This window comes from Nicotiana tabacum, chromosome 22, assembly GCF_000715075.1.
Source record: "Nicotiana tabacum cultivar K326 chromosome 22, ASM71507v2, whole genome shotgun sequence".
Classification (NCBI taxonomy): Eukaryota; Viridiplantae; Streptophyta; class Magnoliopsida; order Solanales; family Solanaceae; genus Nicotiana; species Nicotiana tabacum.
The window spans coordinates 112,958,304-112,983,169 of NC_134101.1; the positions used below are offsets into that span (position 1 = coordinate 112,958,304).

At 38.0% G+C, this 24,866-nt stretch overlaps 1 long non-coding RNA gene across 2 annotated transcripts; it reads right to left on the bottom strand.

Moving 5' to 3' along the window:
- Nucleotides 1-3,058: 3,058 nt before the first annotated feature.
- On the bottom strand, nt 3,059-5,161 carry LOC107827604 (uncharacterized). 2 transcript variants are annotated; one of them, XR_001657564.2, is made up of 2 exons: nt 4,611-5,161; nt 3,059-3,300 (listed from the first exon to the last, which is right to left on the bottom strand). It is a non-coding gene; the product is annotated as an uncharacterized LOC107827604 (long non-coding RNA). The 2 variants fall into 2 exon arrangements; XR_001657563.2 differs by having other exon boundaries at nt 3,059-3,308.
- Nucleotides 5,162-24,866: the final 19,705 nt, after the last annotated feature.

Consider the following 24,866-nt stretch of genomic DNA (forward strand, 5'->3'; position numbering starts at 1 on the left):
CTCGAAGTCATTAAATCGCTAAATGCATTCATCCTACATGTCCGCGGGTGACCCCACAGCATCCCAATCCACATAAGCCTGACGACACCATCTCAACTGTAATTTATCCCTTACACCACCAATACACCCTACATGTTAGAGCTGAAATTTTCACCATTCGCTCATCTCCAAAAGACCTGATTCCTACCTCAACCAGCTACAATAACTTATGCATGCACTCACAAGGTACAACCACGCAACGTGACACATTACCCATATGCCCATAACAACTCCAGCACTGGCAATTAGCACAATAGTTGCCCGTAATCAAATCCAGCACTGGCAATTAGCCTCATAACCGTTAGAACCCTGTTCCAACCTTCACAACACTAACAGCGATGCAATAAATAACTATTCACTGGACCAACATGTAACACCAGAGCACACACCTCACAAGCTAAAAACTCAATAAGCACAACACGAAAATGACTGAATATGTAGAAACACGTTATCAAACAAGCCCGACAGGAACAACTCCCAATCAGTACCATTCTACGAATCAACTCTGCAATGAAGAATCAAAACATATGGACAAACAACAAGGATCTCATCCTAATATAACTTTCATCACGGTACGCAACCCCCCGGTTCATACACATCAAATCACATGAATCACAAGTAGAAGCCAATTGAAACCTTCTACTAACTTAATTCCGCCAACAAAATCACAATACATGCTTCAAAATCACTAGTCACTAGTCACCGGTAGAGCATCTAAATCACTAGTCATAACCCATCACCCAGAATTCACATCAAACCATCGAAATGAGAAAAAGAAAGTCACTCATAGTCTCATAACTCTCAATAGTGAGTTAAAAAATAAACGATAGAGTAATAAATCACTATAGGATCTCCCAACAGGGGTAAACACACAAACAGAGTAATAAATCATGAAACTCACCCATAGGTGAAGCAAAAATAGGGGGACTCGCCTCGATAAGCTGAACTGAAACAAAATACGAATGATGCTCCTCCATAACAAATAAAATCCATACATGTACGACATCACCCGGTGCAGTGACCTCAGACCTACTGTAGGATATCAATAGTCTGGGCCTCCCCCTCTTGGGCACCCTCTACTCGCTTGAATACCCCACTGTGACACATCTGTCCGAAGTCTAGGATAATCTCTCACTGGCTAGTATCTCCACAGTTGAAGCAACTTCTCTGCTGATGTGTATGTAGTATGGATACTTTGAGACCCATGAGCACCTGAAACACAGTGCGAGGCATGAAGTGCAAACTAAACTTGCTAACCGACAAAACCTCTACCATGTCATACCCTGCCCCCAAAATAAGGACCAGCAGATCTCTCCGGTCTGTGAGGCAACTTCCCTGTCCTCTCTCTCTGGACCTCGCCTGCCTCTCTCTTCTGGTCCTACATGCCCTTTAATCGTCGATCGATCTCCACCACCAGCTGAAATGAAACATCTGACTCCAACTCCCAAGCCATACTAAACTGAATATCATGTCTGAGCCCCTCAATGAACCGAGGGACTCGCTCCCTAACTGTAGTGACCAAAGCAGGTGCATGTCTGGACAAATCATTGAATCTAACAACATACTCTGACACTGACATAGTGCCCTAGTGCAGCTCTCAAACTCCGTGCACCATGCATCCCGAAGGGACTGAGGAACAAACTCTATTAGAAACAACTCTGAAAACTAAGCCCATGTTGCATCGGCCGGGCAACCCAATTCATACGCTCGCCACTACTGATATGCAGCCCTTAAGCTGGAACATAGTAAAAGCAACCCCACTCATCTCCACAATACCCATAGTGCGGAGAATGCGATGGCACTCCTCTAGAAAACCCTGTCCACACTCTGAAGTCAAACCACTGAAAGTAGGAGGGTCATACTTCTTGAACCTAAGTTGTTCATCCTCAGATGTTGCTGCCCTAACCACGGACTGAACGGGAATCGCAGGTTCTATCGTCATGACACCTGGAACCAGACCAACATGAACTCACTGCTTTGGAGTACGGGCCACGGGAGTCTGAGTCCCTCCCCCGATCTGTGAAGTAGCCGGTGCAACCGAAATCAACCCCATCTGAGCCAATGTACCAAACATGCTCAAGAAGTGCTAAAATCTCTTAAAGTTTGGGTAACAGCCTCTCCGGTACCTATCCCCCAACTTGAACTACTAGTAGTTGGTAAGTGACCTACTGCGGCATGCGCTCCTCTTCGGCCTCGGTTTTGGCCTGTGCCCCTAGCAACACCTGCTCAGGGGGCAGCATTATCAGTAACTGCAGCTCATGTCCTCACCATCTATGAGAGAATAGAACGATAAAAGCTCAAACTTCGGGATCAATAATCTCGCACAATAATGAAAGAAGTGAAACTTTCCTAATAGTTTCGTAGAATCTCGAAGATAAGTTGAAAAAACTATGTACCGATCCGCAATACTCTACTAAACTTGCTTATGACTCATAACTATGAGCGTAAAGCTCTGATACAGACTTGTTGTTATACCACATTTTATCACGGGTCGAATTATAGTATATAACCTATTGGAAATCTTGAGGTTTAATTAATTTTAAGAGTCGCCACCTAATTTTAGTTAAGTAATGCTTAAGTTAACTCTATTTTTATGGTCTGCTTAACCTTAAAAATTATAGGTAAGTGTTCTAACTAATCCTATAGGGAAGGTTATTAAAGCACTCTATATGATCTGTTAACTACGGTTAACCAGCCAAACTTAGGCTAATTAGTCCAAGATTTTAGAATAAATTAGATGTAAGCGTAACATCTTTCAACGTCAAATGACTTCTTTTGACTTATTAAAATTTAATTCTTAAAGAAAAAATAAAGTTTTCCAGTTGCTTAAAGTTAAGCAATTCTCGTAAAAAAAATTACCTGGTTAGAATTAAACATCTTAGTTCAAAAACTTAATGATATTAGAAACGAGCTTGACAAGAAGTTATCGGAAAGCCATCGTTTTAACAAATTGATTTCTTAAAAAAAGTGTCATAGGTATAATATTAAGCTTATTAGAAAATGCTTAAGCATTGGTAAATTGATGAAAAGGTTATTAAATTAGTGATCTTAAATTCCTAAAGATTATATAAGTACTAGAACCCCAAACTAAAATAAACTCCAAATATAGAAATAAATTAATAATAATAAAGATAGATAAAAAGAATAGCAAAAGTGGCGCCCCAAGCGTTTCACTTGTTTCTTTCTTGCTATCCGGTAACTCTAGTAGATGGAATGTGACTGACTCCATGTGATGGTGGTGGAGATTCTCACTTTGAGACTCTTTATAACTCCAGCATTACATGCCAAATAAAGTAAAGGGTGAAATTAGAAGAGAGCTTAACCCTTAATATGCACGAAAAATAAAATAGCAAAGCAGAAAGATGAATAGTTGACTATAGGTGAGTGTTCTAAGGATTATAGAGATCTGAAAGAAATTTTAAAACTACACATAGGATACATACTGCCAATGTTAGTGGTAATTAGATGAAGAAAGAATGCATTTGCAGAACTAGAGAATTACTTGTAATTACCCAAATTCCAAGGAAAGAGCTGGACATGATTTCTACCACTAAGAAGTCTTAAAGGTACCCTTTACAAACGTGCTAATTTAACATGCTTCCAAACAATTAGAACAAACTACTGCTACTCCATATAACATTTAATTACTTAGATAGAACAAAAAAATTCTCCCAACCTGATACATATCGACAAATAAATGACCAGGGGGACAGAATGCAGACTCAATGTAAACCCATACAATTCTTTCAAACACCTGATTAATTACCTGATATATGCCCATACAATTCTTTGTGATATATGCCCATATATCACAAAGAAAACTTTCTATAACATTTAGAGCTAAACTGCAAGCATTCGTTATTTGTTAATATCAGATTTAGTAGTATTATAAATCCTATAGGCATGACTGAATAGCGAGATGTCACTGACAACTTGTTTCAGACTACCAATACTTTAAACAAATACATAGGTTTCATGTATCAGACTCGAAAGTGCATATGGAATTTACATAATTAGTTAACATTAGGACTTAACTGAAGAGCATCTAATTAAATAGACAACCGTATCCTATACTGAATAGCGAGATGATGACTACTGCATTAATCAGCTTCAATCTCATGGAACAGACAACCGTATCCTATACTGAATAGCGAGATGATGACTACTGCATTAATCAGCTTCAATCTCATGGATCAGACAACCGTATCCTATACTTTTACAACAATTCTTATAAGTTCTAACACACACGTCCTAACCATTTTAAGGGTGATAATCAGAACACAGTTATGAATACATATGGACATGCTATCAATTAACGATTTAGTTTAAAATGCAAAAGTTCTAAACATGGTTTCTAATATATTGACAACAACTAAGAATACTTAACTCATGATTCCTAACAAACAACGAACATAGAATGATAAGTCAAATTAATTACATCAGAGGTTAATAAGAAGCACTTCAAATGTCTAAAAAGAAACGAAAGGGAAGTAACAACATTTTTTCCAATATGTGCAGATTATAAACATGCTTAGAACTGCGGAATCGAAAAGAGGAGAATAATCACTGACCTATTTTAGGGCAGCGAACTGAGGCGTTGGCTTTGGATCTACCGAACTCCGACCTCAAACTTGCTAACTCAAATGATTGTTAAACGATGCAATAGGCAACAAAATGCAGTACTTGTATTTAAAACCAACACAATCAAGAGACAAAAGAAAAGAGAAGATTTTTGGCAAGGCAAAATTATAAGAACGAATGAGAGCAGTAGCTTTTAGGAGTCATCGAGTGGCGGCCCGGAGTCCCCCTAAAATGGATCCAAAAGTGAGTATTTATAGGCGAAAGTATTAGGTTTCTTGGCTTGGGCGGGACTTTTATGAATCACTAGCCGTTTGAATTTCAAAAGCTGTTTGAGAAATTTTGTTGAGAGGAAAAAGAAAGTATCCGTTCAACGGATCTGAATCCTTGATACAGAGGCCGAATCTGACCTTCTAAAAAAATGTCTGTGGCTTCTTGTGTTGACCGAATCTACATGGCAGATGTGATTCTTAAAGTTAAGATATTAAAGCAAGGAATTTCACAAAAATAGAAGGGACAAAGTCTGCCCATGGAAAGGAAGGAGAAACTTTGTCAAATAAAGTAAAATAAGAGAGAAAGGGGCATCATCTACTTATGAGATATTATAGGAGTCCGGAATCAAAATGTAGTTTTTTTTTACTCAAACTACACAAATAGGTGGTAAAAAAATGACCTTTTTTATATATAGCGTCATAATACCTGGCGCTATATACTAACAGTAACGGAACTGTTAAGGTATAGCGCCAGGTATTGTGGCGCTATACTGTAAAAGCTGACATGGCCAGGTATAGCGCCACAATACCTGGCGCTATATATACAGCATTAATGTATAGCGCCAGGTATAGTGGCGCTATACATAGATATTTTATACCCCTCCGTCTTCTTCTCCAATTCATCCATCCACCATTATTTTAAAACCCTTCCCCTCTTCTTGGTCCTCCACCGATTCTGCCCGTTTCTTTGAAAAAAAAAATTTGGGTCCCCCGACACATAAAACTCGAAGAAAAAGGGTCCCACATTCGAGTAGAGTTTCGTGCTATTGTTGATTCACAATTCCGGAGTCAAAATTGCAATCTTTTTGCTTTGCCAAAATTGTAAATCGAGGTATTTCGATTTATTTTAAGTTGAAACATTTATAATAATGTATATTATTTGATTTGTATGTGTTCTATTTCGGTTTGTGTTTTAATATCCTGATTTATATATATGTTTTTTCATTCTGTTTTGTATTTTATTCGTAATTAAATTTATTTGTTGTTTATGCTTAGTTTAGATTATTTTTTAGCGTAGTAAAATCCAGACCTTTTTAGCGTAGTAAAACGTAGACCCTTATAGTGTAGTAAAATTTAGAGCCTTGTAGCGTAGTAATGTGTAGTATTTTAGCTTAGTCCTTTTGTTTAAGTATCTTATACTAGTAGTTGAAAATGCAAACTTTGTACAATTAAGTTAATAATTATATCAACACACATAATTAGTAATTTGTACAATTAAGTTATTAAAAATATGAATTTAAATTATAATAAAAACACATTATTTTGTACAAATTATATATATATATATATATAATTTGTACAAGTAAGTTATTAAAAAATATGAATTTAAATTATAATAAAAACACATTATATATATATATATATATATATATATATATATATATATATATATATATATAATTTGTACAATTAAGTTATTATAAAATATGAATTTAAATTATAATAAAAACACATAATTATATATATATATATATATATATATATATATAAAAACACATTATATATATATATAATTTGTACAATTAAGTTATTATAAAATATGAATTTAAATTATAATAAAAACACATAATTATATATATATATATATATATATATATATATATATATATATATATATATATATATATATATATATATATATATATATATTATATATATATATATATAAAATATCGAGCTCGGAACCCATAGGTACATATATATATATAATTTGTACAATTAAGTTATTTAAAAATATGAATTTAAATTATAAAAAACATAAATTATAATAAAAACACATTATATATATATATAATTTGTACAATTAAGTTATTATAAAATATGAATTTAAATTATAATAAAAACACATTATTATATATATATATATATATATAATTTGTACAATTAAGTTATTAAAAAATATGAATTTAAATTATAATAAAAAACACATAATTATTAATGATAGTTTAATGATAGTTTACAGTTGACGACATGGACGCGACTATACATCCCGGCCCCCGGACGTTGGATCTATTAGCCCTACAGCCCCAGCATAGATCCGAGTATATATGGGACGGACAGTTGCTTACGCAGACTTTCTGGGCTAGGAGAGTGGATCTATTGCGGGAGTTTTTGAGTCCTCCCCGCGTTCTACATCCCCGCGTGGTCCATTACTTGGAGGAGATGGGATTTTATAGGATTATTAGGATTGGCCGGATACAGGTCGACTATGCTTTGATCACGGCCTTGATTGAGTGGTGGCGACCGGAGACGCACACTTTCCATTTGCCCATCGGCGAGGCCACCATCACACTCCAGGACAATGAGATTTTATATGGCCTGTCCGCTGATGGCTTGCCAATTTTACTGCCTGCAACCATGAGATATTATTCGCGGCAGGCATATTGGGATATGTTGCACATGCTCACGGGTTTCATGCCGGAGGACGAAGCGGTAGCGTCTGGGTCCAGTCGTATACAGTTGGTTCCCATTAGAGACCACCTGGTGCAGATCCACCATACTATCACCGATGAGTCTGCGGAGGTGGATGTACAGCGATATACGAGGCTGTTGTTGCTCCTTCTATTTGGGGAGGTCTTGTTCCCTTACACTTCGGGGAACCTAGTGAGACTCAGTTTTCTGCATCATATTGCCCGGTTCGAGGATACATCTTTGTACAGCTGGGGTGGTGCTGTCATCTCATATTTGTACAGGCAGATGTGTCGGGCTTGCATCGGCACACAGAGAGACGTTGGTGGCTTTCTGCCGCTTCTATAGGTGACAACATATTCAAATAATATGTCCATTAGTTACAATTCTACCAAGTTATAGTTAATCTTATACTTTACGTCAACTTTGTATGTTAGGTTTGGGTCTGGGAGCAATTTCTGCAGTTTCAGCCACCTCTACCACAGCTACCGGCTAATGTAGAAATTCCGCAACTCCCTTTAGCCTGTAGGTGGGTTATGTGTCGTACTCTTGCACGAGAGTATGATGCCTATCATAATCTCCCCCTCTGCAGGGATGTGTTGGATCTGCTGGAAGACGCACAGGTGAATATCTAACTAAACTTACCTGTTATAGATTAACTTAGTGATGCGTACTAACAGTTTTTGTTCTTATTTGATAGTTCATCTGGACGCCGTACACCGATGAGGTGATAGGTACCCTGCCAGCGTATTGCAGGTTTGGCCGACATATTTGGAAGGCTTCTGTCCCGCTCATATGCCTCGATATTGTCGAGCATCAGGCCTCCGAGCAGGTATTTCATCAGTTTGTCCTGCCGCAGCCTATACCGACTCCGCCTGCATGGCATGCTTTACATTATGAGAGGGATGATTGGTCCAGGGCAGACGACACATTTATGGCATGGCTTAACGAGCAGTTGGGTACCTAGGACCGGCGAGGGGACTTGACCCTACCTCTGCAGCACTTTCTTATTCCACGTTATATGGCATGGTACCGCACTGTTTCCCGGCTTTTTATCGGGAACCCAGTTCATCAGGCACATGGTCGGTACGTCCCATACGCCGGGAGACACGAGGCCCTGGTATGTTTTCTGTTATTATTAGTTATATAGCTATAATTTAGTGCCAAATATGTAGTTTATATTATTTACTTTGTGCAGGCGATTGGATTGCATACCGTCTATCATATGGGGCAGCAGATGCAGAGTTATGTCCACGATCCTGTGGCCATGCAGGAGTATAGTCGTCAATTCATGGATGTGGCTGCGCAGACACTACAGCGAGCTTGATCGGATCTGCGTTTGGCACACGAGGCTGATTATATGGACCCAACAACGTACCAGCGAGGCCGTGTATCTCACGAGCTGGTGGTGCCCGACGAGCTGGTGGTGTCGGACGACGTGGTCGTGGGCGGAGAGGAGGTTGTCCCCAACAAGGGGGCGTTGAGGCTCCTGCTGATGATGTTGCTGCTGATATGGCAGGTGGCATGCATGAGACGGACATGCCGTATTACAGCTTTGGAATTTATCGCACTCCAGTGCCATCGCAGGTGACCCCATCGGGTCAGTTATTGATCACGGGCTCGGATATTCAAGGAGTGGATTGGGGTACATACTTCCCAGGCCCGTCTACCACTGTTGAGGATCGACCGACCCGAGATTTTTATAGTGGGCACCGACTGAGTTATGGCTCCACATCACATGCGCAGGTATGAGTTTATTAGTATTGAATTTGAATTTGTGTTAACTGTAACTTATTTATTTTCTTTAACTTTATTAATTTCCTTTTTAAGGCTTCATGCGATGCAACGACAGATGACTACATTCAGGATCTAGAGACGATGATGGTAAGACAATATAAATTGTTGTGAATTGTTATGTAGTTTTCTATACTAAGTTTCATATTATTATGTAGCCTTCTACTGGAGCTGACAACACCACTGATACATGTCATCCTGCGCCGCATCCAGTTATAAGGAGACGACTTGATGATGATGATCCTGATAGCGTACCCAGGCGGGAGGGGATGTGCCTCAGGCCAGCGGCTGCATTGAGACACACCGGATGCGGGACACATTGACATGGTGTAAATAATATTTTTGTATACATTAACAATATTATTTAATCGAATATGCGCATTACTTTTTTTAGTTCTCCATTCGTTTGATAGTTTCATAAAATAAAATTTAGTACAACACAAGCACTTAAACTTAACTTCTACTTCAATTAAATAAAATTTAGTACAACACACAAGGAAAACATTACTACAGTACAAACACAATCACAAACACAAATATAGCAGGCCAACATAATAAAAATACATGAAATATGAAAAATACACTAAACACATACATGCCAATGTTTAGCCCCGGTTGCTATTTATTCTCTAATCCAACCACTTAAATCGTTCTTCCAGTTGTTCTTTTTCTTCTTTTACCTCTTTCAGTTTCGCCTTCACCTCCGCAAGTTCCAGTTTATATTATTTTTTTTTATCCTTTTGTGCTTCACAATTCCATTGTGTTTTCCATTTTTCTTCTCCCACCTCTTTCAAGTTCGCCCTCAAGTCTGCAATAATTCTATTGCTTTCTTTTTCATGTTCCTGTTGTCTTAAACATATATTATGAAGAAACTGGAGTTGTTCTCTGTAACATTCCTGATAACATGGTTCATCAACCCATTCTTGAAAATCACAAATAGGTTCGCCGGGAACCTTGTAAAACTGGTTCATACAGTGCCAGTAGCGGCGTCCAACTTCACCACCTTCCCAAAAATTTTGCATCAAGCATGCTTTTCCACAATTGCACTTTGGTGGACGAAAAGGTTGAGCCATTTGTGTAATATTTGCTTTTAGTAAAAAAACCTTACCTTTAATAAAATATTTTCTTTTAGTAAATTTTGAGCACACAACATAACTACAATGAGCCCGTTATTTATAGGCGAGACAACACCCACATAACGTACTATCTAATGGCGCTATACTTTGCGTGTTAAATATCATGATGTTGACAAGACAACTTTATGTCAGCTGGTCGGCTTTTTCAGTTCGACAAGACAACACACACATAACGGACTATCTAATGGCGCTATACTCTGCGTGTTAAATATCATGATGTTGACAAGACAACTTTATGTCAGCTGGTCGGCTTTTTCAGTTCGACAAGACAACACACACATAACAGACTATTTAATGGTGTTATACTTTGCGTGTTAAATATCATGATGTTGACAAGACAACTTTATGTCAGCTGGTCGGCTTTTTCAGTTCGATAAGACAACACACACATAACGGACTATCTAATGGCATTATACTTTGCGTGTTAAATATCATGATGTTGACAAGACGACTTTATGTCAGCTGGTCAGCTTTTTCAGTTCGACAAGACAACACACACATAATAAATATACAGATAATTTTATTAAATTATTATTTAAATAGGTAAAATGGGAAAGTACAAATAATAGTTAACAAGCATAATTTTATTTCATAAATCTTGCAACATAGATATAACAACTAATTATTACAACATCAACTCGTGAGCCTGATTAGTTTTGCCACCCAAACCAGCTGAAGGACATTTACGACGGTCGTGTCCTGTTTGCAAGCATATACCACATTTGCACGCATAAACGGTGTCACTAACATCCATTTGGTTCCGTATACGTGTTCTCTTCTGCACCTGTCTTTTACGCAAATAGGACTTGTTACACACCATTTTAAATGGTTCCGGAGGCCAATAATGCTCAGCACCCACTGGCTGCAACTGACCACTATATGTGTTTAGGTACTTGGAAACACTATATTGTTGATCAACATAGTTGGTCTCCGCATAACCAACACGTTGAAAACACTTGATGGCATGTGAGCAAGGCATGTGGTAGATGGACCATTTCCCACAGGAGCATAACCTTACAGATTCATTTACAGTATGTACATTATTACCCCGATTATTATGGATAGCGGTGCGAACTTCAAAAACACCTCTTTCGTTATCATACTGCAAAAATGAATGTCAATGTGCTCGCCGTCTGTATTTCTCAAATCTCTTCATAGGCACTGGAATAAATTCAACACCCCTCTCCATCAATTCCTTGCAGCTGCAGACCATTGAACAAACCTCTCCGCCATCTGCTTGAACGACATCCGCACCATGGCTGTGATGGGCAATCCTCTTGCCGACTTCAATAACCCGTTGAAGGACTCTGACACGTTTGTAGTAAGAATTCCCCATCGTCTGCCACCATCCGCATGCAACGTCCACTTTTCAGGGTCATGTCGCATTAACCAACGATAGGCTGCCTCGTCTTCTTGCCTGATAGAATCCATATGCCTCTGGAATTTATGTTGTTGGTGGTCTGTTGCTGCCATCCACATCAAATTATGTAGATCCTTGTTGGGATGTGCCTTCTGGAAATTGGCCTTAAAGTGCCTCACACAGTAACAGTGGTATGCATAAGGTTCTTGCCATGTAGGCAAGTTCTCCATAGAACTTAATATACCACCGTGTCGATCAGATATTAGACAAATACTTGAACGTTGTGTGACAACGTGCTCTTTCATGTGGTTCAAAAATAGCGTCCACATCTCTGTGCTTTCATTGGCACAAATAGCAAAAGCTAGAGGAAATATTTGTCCATTAGCATCTACTGCCACAGCTATCAATAGCTTGATATCGTACTTTCCATAGACATGAGTTCCGTCTATGGATATTACTGGCCGGCAATGCGAAAAACCATCAATTGCTGGTTTAAACGCCCAGAACACGTAATTGAATATGTATTCTGGTGTTCCCAGACTCTGCTCAAGCTTCCATTCAACAACTGTCCCGGGGTTAAAGTGCTGCAGTGGGCCATGTACTTTGGTAGAGATGCAAATGACTTATCCTAATTACCGTAGACAATTTCAAACGCTCGTTTACGCCCAAGAAAATGCCTTTCTTTTCGTAATGGTATGGCCATATTCCTGGTGGACCGATATAATGCACTCTTTGATTGTATACCTTATGGACGCTTCGATATGCGGAATAAGTACAAGAGAAATCAAGTCAATATCCAAGTTGAAGTGATTCCCGTTGAATGTGTCCATTTCGCATGTGTGGGTGGGAATGTATTTACCCACTTTCCACATACCTGTCTTCTTCTTGGTCGCACGCAACATCCAATTACATGGCCAAAACCACCTGTGGCAAACAACCTTGTATACCATCGGACTTGACTCCCATACCTGCATCTCACAATACTCTTTTATGTTGTGCATTTTACAAGCCCTGCTTAAGCGCGTTTTCTTAGTAAAAAGCATCCCCTTTGCAAGCACCGTTGGTCTAGACTCATCCCATATTATTGTCCGAATTTCATCAACATCCCTTGTTAGAGCTTCCACATCCGGCACGGTTGGCAAGTTATCAATGTAAGGAATCTCCCTTGAATGAAACGACACTTCGGACTCATACACTCTTCGTCTAGAGGGGTCTCTCTTTAAATCAGGTCCTTCCTCCTCATCCTGCTCATCACCATCCTCACGAAAAAAGGGTGTCTCGTCTCCGGATTCATCGGCATTGTTATCGTAATCACTGTTCTGTTCCTCACTCTGTGCATCTGCCAGATCCCGATGTAATACGTCGTTTTCGGTCAATTGAGTGAGTACAGGTGGTTCAACTTGCTCGTTTTCACTGCACAACCAACAAAAATATAAGCTACTAAATTAATAAATGATTTCCATATGGCTATATCACTTCACTTACAAGTCGTAATGTGATGAAATTTCATGATGGGCATTTTCAATTAAGTGATGACTACCGGATTGGCCACTTGTAAAATTTATATCCGGTCGGTACCCCCTATTAAATATATGAGCGTTAATACAAATTCAATACGCCAAAAATATACATAATTAACACAAATGAAAATTGAAGTTTACCACTCGTCTTGTGAATTATGGAAAGCAGGGTACAAATTATTTTATCGCTGCTCATTCGCCAACGGTAATAAGTTTAAATCAAGGAAAACTCTTTCATCCGAAACCTGTCAGGCAAAAACTGCTCCATAATAACCACCCGATGACTGGAGGTTATCTCTGCTACGCACAACCTCATTTTTTGGAACGTCTTCGACCTTCACGTACATCTCCAACATTGTGATTACAAGAAATTCCTGACATTCGTCCGGAGTCCTCAGAAAATCACTCAAAGTTTCATCATCGTCGATATTAAACTCCGAGTAAAAAGCAACCCCTTGCGGAGTGATGGAATACGAATATCTTCCGGTTACTTTAAGTATCACTGAACGTTTCCTCACACTCAGTTTTTTGCATAAAAACGATATCAATTTATCGTACTCTATTGTAAGTGGCAATTTAACATGACACTGAGCAGGTAAATTGTAGCCCACAGAGTTATTCTCCATCACAACCTCACCCCCCAATATAATAAAACTCTTATTCTACGCTCTTCAGACATAATGAAAAAATGTTGGAGAATTTAACAACAATAAACGTTTCAACAAGAGTTAAAATTTTTTTGAATGAATTTCTATACAATTCTAACCTCTTTATATAGGAAATGGCTAGCCGGGAATTTTTTTTATATAGGTATAGCGCCCAAAAGGTTGGCACTATACGCTTTTGAATTATTGAAGTCACGAATTATTGGTGGGGCCAGGAAATCTATGTATAGCGCCACTATACCTGGCGCTATACATTAATGCTGTATATATAGCGCCAGGTATTGTGGCGCTATACCTGGCCATGTCAGCTTTTACAGTATAGCGCCACAATACCTGACGCTATACCTTAACGGTTCCGTTACTGTTAGTATATAACGCCAGGTATTATGGCGCTATATATAAAAAGATTATTTTTTTACCACCTATTTGTGTAGTTTGAGTCAAAAAAATTCACATTTTGATTCCGGACTCATATTATAGGGGTTTAGGTCTTTGTTTTGGGCTGCAAAGGCTAAAAAGAAATTAGACTGAAGGATTGGTAATTGGGCCTTGTAGTGAAATGGACAACTAAGCTTCAATGGTTTAGGCCTTTAATTAGGCCGAATTGCTAGGCTTTTTACTTATTGTTTCTTTTAGGATTCTAGTAAAAGATTAAGCTAATTCCTTACTATATAATACTAATATTAAAATGCCTTGATAAAGTTATAACTAATAGTATCTAAAATAATTATGAGGTACTGCAAAACAACAACAACAACAACAACAATAACCCAGTAATAATTCCACTAGTGGGATATGGGGAGGGTAGAGCGTACGCAGATCTTACCCCTACCCATGAGGGTAGAGGAGCTGTTTCCGGAAGACCCTCGGCTCAAAAACAAAAGATCTGTAACAACAACAGAAAATATTCAAATAAGATCAGCACCGTAAGTGACAACAAATAAGTGGGAAGGACAATAATTATGGCAATAATAAAATTGTAAATAAAATATAAAATAACAGTAAAAATAATAAACAAAAAATAGAAAGTGTGATGGAACAATAACCGTTAGCAGTCCTATATAAAACACTATCAGGCTAGTCAGAACAACGAAGAAAAACGCTCAACTAAACCCTAACCTACAACCTTAATGCTCGATCTCCACACCTCCCTATCCAGGGTCATGTCCTCGGAAATCTGAAGTTGTGATATGTTTTGCCTTATCGCCTCGCCCCAATATTTCTTAGGTCGCTCTCTACCTCTCCTTGTACCTATCAAAGCCAACTATTCACACCTCCTAACCGGGGCGCAAAATAACTATTATAGTAATTGTTAAATAAAATGATATCACATTTGTGAACTGTAGAGTCAAAGAAATATTACTATTTTATTAAATAAAGGAAAATGATATTCTTTTCACAAATGTCGATAAGAATGAAAATAAACGTAACAACAACAATAACAACAACAACAATTATTCTTAAATTATTAGTAATATTGGAAGCTTAAAGAAATAGTTCGGAAGAAAGGAGGGACAAAATTGGATGTCAACACTTGTCACGACCCAAATTCCCCTCCATAGGATGTCGTGATGACACCTAGTCTTAGGGACTAGGTAAACCTAACATTAACTTAAATAATAACAATATTTAACTAACATCTGACAATTTTGAAATGAAAATCTTTATACAAACTTACAATCCCAAAATCGGTAGTACAAGTCATATGCTCTAATGAGTTTGCTAGAAAACCTACAGGTACAACAGTTTCGAAATAGAGATAAAACAGTGTGGGTACAATATCAGAAGATGATTCCTAAGCCTGCGAATGCAGCAACAGGTTTACCTTGAGTTTCCACGGCAAAATTCGAACAGATAGCTAGCGATTGATTAACTCCACAATACCTGGATCTGCACAAAATATGCAGAAGCATAGTATGAGTACACCACAGCGGTACCCAGTAAGTATCAAGACTAACCTCAGTGGAGTACTAGCGAGGGACAGTCAAGACACCTACTGGACTAGATAATCTAGACAAGTATAGGTTTAAAACTAACAGAGTATGATATCTCTACACATGTACACACAATGACAACAATAATACGGTACTTGCAATAGGAATAGAAGCAATGATTAGCAGCGGCACATAACAAGTAATAATATAGTAGAGTAAGCGGAACACAGTTAAAATTCAGTGAAAATAAATAAAGAAAAGACAATTAGCAACTCGATAAAAATAACCGCTTCCACACCAGGTTTAATCCAATAACATCCACGAGGTACCAAACCTCCAATTATTCACAACTCGCGGGTCTCAATTCATGAACCCTAATCACTTGGTACCTTATGCCTTCATTACCACTAGTAAATGTACGGACAACTCACGTGATCATAGAACAATTCTCACATAGCAGGAAAGTAGACGAGGGCGTGTATGAGTGATCAATAATATCAGGATCCATCTTCTAAAACCGATAGGGTGATTTATTTACGTGTATGCTTGTGCAAGTATCCTATCACAGTCCAGACCAACGAGTAAATGTAGAGGAAATGACGGCACATAAGAAACAATCCCAATGACTTTCACAAGGAAAAACTCACACATGTTTAAGCACGTCACTACACAAATATCAATAACAATAATTCCCCCAGACCATCACAAGTCATCATAATTCAATCCCTGACATAGCCCACCTTGTCTCGTCAGGTACGCAATAATAAAGTAAATGCCTGCCTTATCTCGCAGCATGCGCATAGTAATGTTTCCGCCTTATCTCGCCACATACGCAAACACACAGATATACCCTGCCTTGTTACGCTGCATGTGCAACATCAATAGTAACAATAGCACCACAGAAACCTCGTGCAAACACCCGAAACAAACCTCCTAACAATATCATGTGCCATAAATACAACAAAACAATAGAGTAACTTTCACAACATGTGCCCATATTCTACAACATTTCCTCTAAATAGTGGTAATACCACAACTACGCATAGCCCTCGGCTCGACAAACAGAGTGCAACAGTAACAACAACAACAATACACAAGAATACGACAAATAAATCGACTTGAGAGCTTTAGAACGTAGAGAAATGGTAGAACAAGTCACAATAATAATAGCTCAACAAAGGAGAAAACATGAGTCAATAATTCCAAATAAGGATGAGGCAACTATGATAAAGGATAACTAACTTCATTTAGGGTGGAGCAATCACGAAAGAGATACAAAAATTGCAATTAAGGATAAGCAACGGAAAATATGATCATGACCACAATTAAGGATAGACAATTACAGAAAAGATAATAATAATTTCTATTAAGGATGAGCAATTAAGAAAAAAAAAAGATAGCATGGCAGTTGAAGAGGCTACAACTTCAGTTAAGGTACACAAGAGTCAAATAGGTGATAAAAGTGGAACATGAAGGAATTAATTCCAATTATGACGCGTAGAGGTGAAACTAGTAAATGGGAAATTTAACATAACAAACAACTTCAAATCAAATGAACATAATAACTTAAGATCCCTAACAGGTCAACTTCCACAAATAAGTCCGAGCACGTACTCGTCACCTCGCGTACACGGACTTCACATGACATAATTAGCACCAGAGAGTCAAATCCTAAGGGGTAGTTCCCCCACACAAAGTTAGGCAAGATACTTACCTCAAAGGAGATAGACCATTACTCTAAAATGAACTTCTCGAGTGAAATAACCTCCGGACAGCTCAAATCTAGCCAAAATAATTTCAAAGCATAAATAAAACTCATAAAAAACTATTCTGGATAATAAAGCTTAAATCTTTATCAAAAACTAAAAATCAACCAAAAAGTTGACCCTCAGACCCGATATGAGTTCAACCATACTAAAATTATCAAATTCTGATACCAATTTGTCCCTAAAATCATCATTTTACATTTTGAAAGTTTTCTTCAAAAATCCTCATTTTTTTCTCAACTCAAAACACACATTATAAGATAAAAATAAAGATAGAATCATGGAATATAATAAATATCGGGTAAAGAACACTTACCCCAATGATTTGCTTGATAACCCCACAAAGAATCACTCAAAACCAAGCTCTACAACTCCAAAAATGATAAAATTGGCTAACCCTCAGAATAGAGTACTTTTATATTCTGCCCAGGTATTTGCACATCGCGATCGCGGAAGAACTAATGTGATCGCGAAGAAGAAAATGGCTACTTCCCCAAAATGTACTATGCGATCGTGTACAGATGAGTATGATCGCAAAAAAGGAAAAATTCTTAGGCCAAGGACTGCCCTATGCGACCGCGAAAGGGAAGCAGTTAGAGCTATGATATGCGAACGCTGGCGGGTGGCTGCGAACGCGAAGGAGGAAAAATCACAGTTCTGCGATCACAGACTGGCCTATGCGAACGCAAAGAAGGAAATTGTTCAGTCCGCCAAACAGCCTTCGTGATCGTGGCTTCACCTACGTGAACGCATAGAAGGGGACAATAGATATCAGAACAGCCCTCCAAAACAAGAGGAAATGGTCTGTGGCCCATCCGAAACACGCCCGAGGCCTCCGGGACCCCGTCGAAACACACCAGCCAGTTCCATAACATACCACGGACTTGCTCGAAGTCTCAAATCACATCAAACAACGTTAAAACTATGAATTGCACCATGAATAGGACATATGAACTTTCAAATCTTCCAATTTCTAAAACTCGCGCCGAAACCTATCAAATCAGCCCGAAATGGCTTCAAATTTTGCATCCAAGTCCCAAATTACATAACGGAGCTAATCCGATATCACCAAAGTCAACCCTCGGTCAAGCCTCTCAACCTTCAAAAATTTTATTTTTTCCAAATTTCGCCAAAATATTTCAAATTAACCTACGGACCCCAAATCCAAATCTGAATGCAAGCCTAAGTCCAAAATCACCATATGAAGCTGTTGGAATCATCACGATGCCATTTCGGAGTCGTCTATACAAAAGTCAAATTCTGGTCAACTCTTACTGCTTCAGATTCTAAAACAAAAATTCTTCTTCCAAATTGACTCTGAATCATTCAATAACTGAACTCGTCCATGCATCATAACACAATATACGAAGCGGCTCGAGACCTTATGCCGCCAAACGAGACTTTAATTTTCAAAACGATCGGCCGGGCCATTACAATTATATGACTTAATTCTTGCATCTATGCACCATATAAATCTGAACAAGCTATATCAATCTATAACCATATCTCAATACATAATCACATGATATACCACATAACTCAAATACGCATAGCGATAACTTCCAACCGCTTTGGCTGCCCGATAACCAACTTGAGATCGATAACAAACCTCATATAAACTAAAACCATATTTTGAACCTTCATACACTGCCAATGATGAAAAAAACATACAGAAACTCATAACCACCCATCAGATTAACAAGTCGTGGAGCTCTCTTGCCCGATAAGAACCATAGCCAAATCTAAGCTGACTAGTGACACTATTCTTGCAAACATACCTTAATCAAATTCGATGGCACTCATTTCAGGACCAATAACCTCACCTCATACATTAGAAGCTACTCGACCGTACTGTCACAAAAATCCTACTTAGAGCCATATACCATAAAATTTGAGCACCAACGAACAATAACTCAAATATACCCAATGATGGAAAGAGAATGGAAATGAAGAAACCATCCCACCAGCTCAATAGATACCACCACGAAGCGCAATGCTATCAATCCTCCACATAAGGGGAAATATAACACATGAAATAAGCACAAAGGATCATATCCTAGCATAACGATGTTGCGATGCATGACCTAATCCGACACCGGTCCACCTGGAATACGTCGAGCCATAATATTCACAATCAACAACCATAACAATATCAACAACAAACACACGAAGTGTGTGACCATAACCATGGAGATATGGATATCACTATATACCATAAATAGCAAGTCCATAACCAAGTCACAATCAACCATTCAACACCCCAAGAGCAATCTCGTTCGAATTTTGCTACAAAGCCCAAACAGTATCGCATCATGTGTGCAAATAGTCAACAATGTCACAATTCGCCATAGAATAGGAAAGTAACACATGGAACACATCATAACACGAATAAGATCAACTTCAATCGATGACACCACCAATAACATCAGCTCTGCCAGGTAAACAAATCCGACCCAACGTAGAATATACATTCTTATTAGACCTACTAGTAGATCCAAATCAATTTTGATCCTTCTGATGTAAGTAGATAGCCTTCATAAAGCCCACAATAACATATCTATAGTACATACCATCAGTAGCCAACCTCTTATCATACATTCACCGTTCACAACCATGGAACAATCTGCTTCGAGAACCCTCTTAGTCTTCAAATCCCTAGATTATAAGTATCTCCATATCTGATCCCAACTACACTACTCAAATAACTGACATATTCCTCACCTACGGTTAGCCCACGATAAATACTTTTATAATTCTTTCGTGCGAGAAAGCAAAATCTGGACATCAAAAGTTGATTAACTAGGAGATTACCATAATACCAGTCAGGCATCCGCAAGTCAAAACGCAGTGCACTTTCTGATGTGCGCACCCTTCTTAGGTGGTATGAAATAATGCTACCATTCTTCTAACCATGTGAATCGTCCTGCTGTCTGGAACCCGTGACTCCATCCAGGCAAAAATCATAACACGTAACATGTTCCTTATGCTGGTAGCGGACATCTAGCTCAAGTATTTTTCGAGATTATCAAGAACTCTTCGAGGCCAATCCGCACATCACCAAGTCATCAGAACTGAACATCCCCAGCTCAACCAAGTCATGCAAGCCATCAAACCCAAGAGTATTGCCCCAAAATGCTAGTGAAGCATTACCACACCAAAAGACCAGTTACCTTTGTTGTTATGCTGACCCAACACCACCGAGCTGATCCATTTCTTCTAATCCTCATTGACTTGTCTTCAGGTCAACACTTTCCCTTATTGGTACACAATGATCATAAGCCAAATCTGGCTGTGGAAGACCCTAGCATGAACCACGTCGTCCGAAAACCATAAACCACTGTACTTCCTCTAGAGCTAATGCTGCAACTGAGATACACACTATGAAGAGACCTTCTGTGAATTTGAAGATGCTTCTCTAACCTCTTTGATATTGGAATGTAGATTTAGCAATGATACAGATATACAACATGTTCCAACACCATCCCATGAAAATCTCATATCTTAGTCATGTACAATTTCGGGGAACCCCTCAACACTGCATATATACCTTAGACCCAAGACTTATATGACACTTGACCATGCAATCTAATCATCGATAGTAGAATCCACTAATTGGTGCGGAGTCATAGGGCACAACATCTGATGATCCACATTACCAACCTTTATAAGCTTGTACAACACCAAATTCGATACACGAAGCAGTTGCATCCCACAATTGAACAACTGAAGATCTACCAACACGTCTGTATCTTAGTCTGGACAGTACCTCGAGACAATGATCGAGCATCTATGGCCCTCTCGTATCCCATCCGCATCATTATAAACTGTCGGAGCATAGCTGATACCGAGCATGCAACATCGTATACAAGTAGGTGTAAAGGAATATAAGATATATGCTTTAAGTTGAATTAATGTTATACGATAAGGAATAAAAGGAGTGGTTCCTAATAGTTCTGCAGCCTCTCAAAGATATGTACAGACGTCTTCGTACCGATCCTCAAGGCTCTACTAAACTTGCTTATGACTCGTAGCACCTATGGGCCTAGAGCTTTGATGCCAACTTTGTCACGCCCCAACTTCCCCATGTATGATGTCATGATGACACCTAGTCTCTAAGACCTGGTAAGCCTAGCACATGTAATTTAATAAAAGAATTAAATTTAATCATTAATTATAAATAATTAAATGATATATATATTCACAAGAGGTTAATACTTATACATTTCCCAAAATCGGTAGTACGGGGTCATAAGCACTAGTGAAACACACTAGAATTTCTAAACACAATATTGTTTTGAATTATAAATTAATAGTAGCATAATGAAGTAAGATGGTGACTCCGAGTCCTGTGAACGTCAAGCAGGTATACCTTGAAGTTTCCTGCCGCACAGTTGCAACTCTCAACAACATGATCAGAATACCTGGATCTGCACAAAAATGTGTAGAGGCATAGAATGAGTACACCACAACGGTACACAGTAAGTATCAAGCCTAACCTTTGTAGAGTAGTGACAAGACCAGGTCAAAACACCTACCAAACATAGAAATTTGTTCAAGATACACATAAGCTAATGATGGGAAGAACATCAATGTAAGACCAGCGGTGGAAAGATTTTTTATTTACAACCAAAAATGAGGAAAATAAAGGATGACAACTCAAATAATCAAATCGCTCCCAACACATGGACTTGCAACAAGAATTACCCCGAGAGACAACACCTCATAGACCACAAGTCATGTTCCAAATCTTACACATATGGCACATCGTTCCCACAATAACAATCACCTTCTCATGGCAAACCCCACGTATTACCATGTACTTTGCAACCATGACAAATATCAATTTACATGAACAAGAGATACATTTAAACACCATAAAACATAATAACAATCTTGAATAAAGTAAGGTTTCAAGTGAAATAACGAGCTTATTTTAGAAATCAAATAAGGTAAAATAATATATAATTTATACAAAATAGAGTGTCGGATGGGTTTGATTCGGAAATCAGTAAAATTGAGTAAAAGTATCATTTTTAACCAAAGCAAAACATAAGTTAAATTAATGAATTAAATATAGAATTTTTAAAGAAAAACATTATAACATTTTTAAGTAAGGTAAACATTAAACAGGATGACGAGTATAATTTGAGAATCCAATTATAGTGAAAGTGGAATAACTATTTAGAATAATAAGGCACCGAGTGAGATAACGAGTTCTATTTTAAGAGGCACATAGAATAAAGAATGTTAATAATTCTTTTATTTAAACCATTATGTTACCAACAACTCAATAGAATATTATATAGTGACTCCACGCAAAAAAAAATTCACATTGATAATCAATTCACCAAGTTATAATGAAGGCACAGATTGGCACGTTAAAGCAACACAACAAATCACGTAGAATGCATGACTCACAAAAGAAACCACAATTGTTCCAACATCAAGATAGCAACGAATAACCAAACACATTCAAAATCCAGATGAATGATTGAAGGAAGAACAATGACTATCCAAATCAACAAGTTGTTCGCACATGAAATGTACAATGAAAATCACAACTGAGGTACCGCCTCATATTCACATTTCACAATTTCAGTCACAATATTTTCTTATATCGCCGCGTGAGCCTTACATTTTAAATAGGTTTTGAAAATAGTTTTCCCGAAATAGCTACACGAACTTTAGCCCACCTTATGATGCCGTGTGGCTTCATGTAGTTCCCGTACAAGCAACAGGCACATAAGTCCCAACCTTATACCGCTGCATGCAGATTAACCCCAAGCCTTATACCGCTGCATGCGCGTCAATATCACGTTACAATAACAACTCGCACTACAAATTACCATATATCACAATTTGCTAACAATCAATAATATCAATATTCCGACAACAATAGCCCACGACTCTACCACAATGCGTACAAGAATATCTACAACAACAATGAATGTAAAATGTTCAACAAGGAAGATGTTTCAACAACAACAATTTTGCCTCAACGTGATAATGGTTTTCACAACTTCAACACCAATAACTCAATAATGAGAGAAAATGTATATCCATGATGATAAATAAGAATAACTCGCAATGGAAGAGAAAACGTGTAGCAATGACTTCAAATAATGGAAATCAACATGGAAAGAGATAACATGAACAGTAACTCCAAATAATGGTAATCAACAATGACAGAGATAACATGAAAAATAACTTCAAATAATGGAAATCAACAATGAAAGAGATAACATAAAAAAATGACTTGAAATAATGATAATCAACAATGAGAAAGATAACATGTAACAATAACAGAGGCAACAAGTTCAACTAAGCATGGGAGAAAGTTGTCACTTAGGATGTCGAATAATTGTTAACAAAATCATTTAAGGCATGTAAGGATAGACTAACACAAGTAAGAATAGATTGACTATGAGAACTTAGAACATGATGTGGCATTTCAATTAGAGCATGGAAATAGTCTAAGTAGCCTAAACGGGTCAAATACCACATGCAACCTATGTACCCACTCGTCACATTGCGTACATGGCTTTCATATAGCACAAATGGATCAATCAATACATTATTCCTAAAAGGTAGTTTCTCCACACAATGTTAGGCAAGATACTTACCTCAGACCACGCTAACTCAATCAACTAGTAAGCCTTTTTCGCGATTATCCAAATTCGAACGGCTCGAATCTAGACAAAATAACTTTATACCATAAATACAAACCATAGGAAACTATTCCAAATAATAAGTTTCAATCTTTAAAGAAAATCAAAAATTCAACGTGTCCGTGTCTCAGAACTCGACCAGACTTACAAAATTCGAACACCGATTCGCTAATCCATACTAAAATTATTCAAATACGGCCTTAAATGTAACGTCTCGGTCGGTCGTTTCATGAGTTACAACCCGGTTTCCCCTATTTTTGCTTCCTTATGTATTGTTCAGATGTATTTCATCATATCGTATTGGTTGTGTTGTGTTCGGAATGGTCTTAGAGTGGAATGAGACACTTAGTCTCTTATTTGGAAGCTTAAGTTGGAAAAGTCAACCGGATGTTGACTTATGTGTAGAAGATCTCTGATGTGAATTCTGATGGTTCGGATAACTTCATTAGGTGATTTTAGACTTAGGACCGTGTTTGGAATGTAATTTGGAGGTCCGTGGTAGATTTAGGCTTGAATTGGCGAAATTGGAAATTTAGCATTTTCCAATCGGCAATGGAAATCTTGATATCGGGGTCGGAATGGAATTTTGAAAATTGGAGTAGGTTTGTTGTGTCATTTGTGATGTGTGTGAAAAATATTAGGTCATTCAGATGAGGTTTGATAGGTTTTGGCATCGTTTGCGGAATTCGAAAGTTTGGAAATCCTTAGGCTTGAATCTGAGGACG